The sequence below is a fragment of the Poecilia reticulata genome, chromosome 4, assembly GCF_904066995.2.
Source record: "Poecilia reticulata chromosome 4, P_reticulata-male-v2, whole genome shotgun sequence".
Lineage (NCBI taxonomy): Eukaryota > Metazoa > Chordata > Actinopteri > Cyprinodontiformes > Poeciliidae > Poecilia > Poecilia reticulata.
The window spans coordinates 19,574,806-19,580,159 of record NC_088833.1 but is presented as its reverse complement, the minus strand read 5'-3'; the positions used below and the strand labels follow the sequence as shown (position 1 = coordinate 19,580,159).

The 5,354-nt window shown below is 38.5% G+C and overlaps 1 long non-coding RNA gene across 1 annotated transcript; it reads left to right on the top strand.

Moving 5' to 3' along the window:
• Window positions 1-1,771: 1,771 nt before the first annotated feature.
• LOC145551311 (uncharacterized) lies at window positions 1,772-4,770 on the top strand. Its single transcript, XR_014087121.1, has 3 exons — window positions 1,772-2,406; window positions 2,517-2,750; window positions 3,544-4,770. It is a non-coding gene; the product is annotated as an uncharacterized LOC145551311 (long non-coding RNA).
• The last annotated feature ends 584 nt before the right edge of the window (window positions 4,771-5,354 follow it).

The window sequence follows — 5,354 nt, the reverse complement described above, 5'->3', positions numbered from 1 at the left end:
AGCGATCTGGAAAGGTCATTCCTTTGAGATAAATGCCTCAGACTAGCAAACAATTGGTCCCCGTTGTTGACCATCAAATAACTTCACTTTTTGATTTACTTTCAAAAAAAATAAACATAGTGTGGGGGGCTTTTATGATATTTTGCACTCTTCGGACTAGATTTATATGATTTTAGAAATTGGCACAGCGTGATACCGCGCTTTAAGGTTTTCTCGCGTGTGTTGCAATGGCGAGGTTGCATTTATGAAACGGGAGTTCTGAGTATTCTCTGATTAAATATTAACTTGTGGCCGAGGTCTTAACCCTAAATTCTGTTTGGCTACCTGTGTTTAAAATTACTGTTATTGCTCTCTGTATTCCTGTTGCATTGCCTTGGGACAATTATCTCCTGGCTTGCAAAATAAAGTCATGAAGGGTTCGGTGCACATGCAGAGAAAAGCAAATACACCTAGCTGCGATATGACATGCTGTATTTCACACCTTATCAGATTTTGATGCTGATATAACCTTAACCTGTTGCTACTGCAGAGAAGGATGCCAAGCTTGGCTCTGTCTTATCAACTCTTTACGGTGCCACAAAGCATAATTCTTCATCACTCTTCATACCTTCAGGCGCAGAACCTTCACATATTACCATCTAGCTGTGTGCAGGCGTCACATGTTGGGGGGAAGAACTAAACAGCTCCCTCTACAGATGGATGGGTGGCATTTTCCTCTTAATATCACAATCTCATCTCTGGTTCAGTCTGACTTTGGTGTCCTTTTGACATCCTGCATCCGTTCCGACTAAGTGACATTAATTGTGTTTCAATTGGTAAAACTATCTAAGTTTTCTTTTTGTTTCTGTTTACTATATTTCTGTCATATAAGTGTAGTTAATTATAATATTCAGAGATGTCAAGAAAGCAGAAATGCAGACGAGGTTGATGCATAGATTTTTTTTTCCCAGTTGCAAGCACAGTCCTCCAAGCACAAACATTATGATACTTGAGATTTTATGATTCACTCATTCAAGGGTTTTACAGCTTTTGTGAAGTTTAACGATAGCACAAACTGCTGAGTGAAGCAAGGTGACTAGGAGGTCTGTGCATGTTTTGATAATTGTTTTTTTTTCTCAGAAAGCAGTAATAAAAAAAGAACGCAACAAGAAGTCATTAGTTTATTCATTTTTAAATAAAAAAGATATAAATTTGAAATATAATCTGTTGCTCTTTTCTCTTCTTCTTTTGTTGTCAAGTATGGGAAGAAATGTTGAGGTGTTTTTGAGTTTTTTTATGTGTGAAACAATAAAAACATTAAAGGCACAAAAACAATGTAAAAAAGACTCACCTCTACCATGACATCACAGGGCAAGCATACACTTTGACAAACTGAGGTTTAAATGGTGGGAGAAAAAGATAAGAGAGAGAGGGAAACAGAGAGAGAAAAACCCACTGTAGCTATTGTAATTGCAAATAAACTAAAGAAAAAAGAGGGTACTTTTATATCTTCATCTATATTTGTCTTGCAACTAAAAAAATACAATTGAAAGCAACCCAGGGACCTACGAAAATAAGCTATTTCATGACAAATCTTTCAAGGTAATTTGGTTTCTTTAAATATTACAAAAAAGTTATTTATTTTCTGAAAACTTACCTTATTAAGTTCTAAGGAAACTTAATAGAAGCTGTGGAAAAAAGTAGCTTGTTTTTCAGATTCAAATTTTGTAAACAACAAAAATCAAAGGGCCATTTTTTTTTTATCTGTGAGATTACTAAATTAAGCCTGGAGCATCTTGAGGACAATCAAGAACAAGAAGTAGAACAAAATGAAAAAGAGAATACATCAAAATGAGATTGACTGAATAAAAGATAGATGGGAATAGAAGATAGAAATAGTTTTTTGGGGGGAGTAGAAGAGGGGGCAAGGAGGGAGTGTTCATGGTGGTGAAGAGGAATATGAAGTGGCAGAGTGAGTGTTCAGTGTCAAGGCCGGGTTGGGTTTCCAGCTTCAGCGTTGTCAACACTCTCCACGCACAAGAAGAAGGGTTCACCCTTAGAACAGGAGCTCGCGTCATTGCTTGTGCCAAAACCGCTCCGGCATTACAACACGGGCACTCGCTGAACATGACACCGGCACTTGGTCCAGAACAGCATGCAGGACCAATTCTGTCATGGTCCGGGCCATCTGTGATGAATGTTCTAGCCCCACATCGCTTGATCTCGCTGATCCTCCTTCTCACTCCCCTCCAGGTTTTGATTTCCTTGATTCCAAGCAAAGTTTGTCACACATGAACCTTCGGGATCAAAGCCCAATGATCTGACGTTGTCTCACATCTGACATGTGGTGCTTAACTTGCTGCTCATGGGGCAATTGACTGAAGCAGCCACTTGCAAAACAAAAGGATCCTATACTCGCAAATGGGGGTAAGCTTACAGAAGACAGAAAAAAGATATTTAATATATGTATAAATACATGTATTTCTGAGAGCGCTGAACACGTGTTCTTGTTTAATGTTGTTGTGGTGGGCCGATAGCAGTGCAGTCGCAGGGAGAGATGGAGTAAGTTCTGCGGCTGCTTGTGTTTAGGTTTAGGAGTGTCTGATGACAGCTAGCTGTTCTTGAATGTGGCTTCAAGCTTCCCACACTGCAGCTCCGGCCGTGGAATCTCACTGACGTCAAAAGGTTTTAACGTGACTGACAGCCAGCTGGATCTACAGTCAGACAAGGAAAACGACTGTCTGAACAGAGAAACAAACAAATTTTAAAAAGTCAGTCAATGTGCAGCAGACGCGGGTTGGTTTGCATGACTGGTTTGATATTTTTGGTAAATTGCATTTATTCAGTTTCATGCCGAGAACTAAACAAGAAGATTGAAACCACTCAGCAGTGCATGCGGTGAGCATGAGACTGCAGCCAAGCAGCCAGTTGTGTATTTTAAATACAGAAATCTTTGAACTTGTTTTTGCCTGGATTAAACAAACATGCATCGAACTTCCCTTACAGTAATACATCGGCACTTCGTTATTGCGTAGTCAAATTGTTTGTTTAATGGACTGCTGCAATTTTATCTCCGCACTTTCAGCACTCTGGTTCCCAAATACATTTTCTTTTTGGAGAAGCACACTGGAACTTGCTGAAGTTGTTAAATTTATAAGTGAGTTCTGTGTGCAGATGGGGCTAAAATTGATGTGGGGATAAAAATGATAAAGTTTACAACTGCATAGAGAATTGACACTGGAAATGTGAGATGCAAGCAAGGCACCTAATGTGTAATATAGCTTCCCTTTCCACATTAGAGCTAGGTCCACTGGCAGATTGTTTCAGTTATACAAAAAGATTTGTTTTCCATGTTATAGGTGAAATAATCTGCCAGTGGAACCATTACTTTTTCATCAATATTATTTATTTAAAACAAGCTCCGATATTTTGTTGAAAAGTTACTTGCAAGGTATTTTTGTATTATGTCAAGTGCTCTAATATTTGCATAAGAAACCATAGACCAAAAATACTCGGTAACATGTTGTGTTTTTGTCGTTTTTGTCGTTTTTATCCCGTACAAAGCGTCCGCAGCCTCCTGCTCACTGACTGACGGCGATACACCTGTGACCTTGCAAGGATAGACAGGTATGTCTAATAGATAAACAGGTGGATGGTGAAATATGTTGTTTCATATTGTTCCCTGTGGATCTTTATGTTTGTTTTTCATTGTTCCAGAAATTCTTAAACAGCATGCTATAGATATCAACAGAAAATCACAGAGAGCATCATTTTTATGACAAAACATTCATGTAATAATTTTTCATTATGTTCTGCCAGGTGTAAACTGCGGGTGTCATTTTAGGAATTTTTTTTTTTTATGGTGAGAATGCACAATGCAGTGCATCCTTTTTGAATTACAACTGCTCAGTTCATACCTTGTTTCCCACAAAACCTTTTATTATGTTTACCTGAAAAAAAATAGCTTAAATGGATGTATGCGCAGCCCTTTTTATCACATGTCCCTTCCCTGAAATTCGCTCTCCTTGATCTGTTTTTCTTAGTAAGAATTTATACGAAGTGAAACACTTGGGCTTTCATTGCTTGAAGACTGTTTTTATTAAGGCTGTGGATATTTTATGGTCAAGCGGAATGAATTACATTTGCTAAATGCAGTCTGTTGTTTTAGGACTCGTGCAGCTTCTCGATTAGGGCAGTCATTTTGGTCTACACCTCATTCTGCAGGCTATAAAGAGAGAAACCTCAGAGAATGTGCATGTGTAAGCTGTGTGTGGAAAAACAATGACACAAGAATAGAAGCAGTAATCTGAGGAAGGAAAAGTGTGTTTAAAAAAAAAAAGAGAAGGACAGATCAAAAGGCTCCTGCGAAATATGAGAGGCTTTTCCATTATTCCCATGGTTGGGCACCGGGCAGACAGAACCCCTTTTTATTTTCTGACTTTCTCGCACGCACACGTGGGCATTAACACACACATTAACACAGGTTTGCAATCTCGCTGACCACCCAGCCAGTGGTGCCCCCCGGGTCCCACCTCTTACCTCGCTCTGAGGCGCTGCAGCTGAGAAAAACTACACCCTTCACTTCCTCTCCCCTCATGCCTACATAGTTCCTCCTTTCCCCACCTCCCTCCCTCGCTCAGTGCTCTCATTCATGTTGTAACAACTCGTAAAGGAAGGAGACTTTGACCCCCCTCAGTTAAAGGTTCCTCATCGCCCTCGTTCATCGACTCTGCGTAGGAGTGTGTTAGGCAAATTCACAGGAGCAACTTTTACCATGTTCTAACATCCTGTTCAAAGATCCCTTGTAAATATCTGAGATAATAAAGGAGGATTTTATTGAAAATAAACATCTGACCTGAGCAATACTGCATTACTGATGCTCTGGTCTCATTAGAAAGGGTGACCAGTTTGTCTGAAGCATTTTTTGAAACCAGTCATTTTTTATGTATTATTATTATTATTATTATTATTATTATTATTATTATTATTATTATTATTATTATTATTATTATTATTATTAGCTTACATAAAAGCATTTGAATCTTAACACTGCCCTATTCAAATCATTCTAAAATGACACAGTTGAGGTACAGGACAGATGTTTTCACTGAACCAGTGAAGTAATTTTGCAATTTGCAAATACGTTATGCTGCAAGACCTTTTGTTAACGTCATATGTTCCTACGACGTATTATTTCAATAATTTCCAATAAGATGATCTTAATTAGCTCAATATTTATCTGAATATTGTAATTGTAATGTTTTCCAAACTGAAAGGACTGTCAGGAAGTAACACTTAACAGCAACACTGAGTTTTTCCACTTTCCTTCACTGTTCTGTTCATTAGTGTGTCTGACCTCCAAGTAGAAATAACTA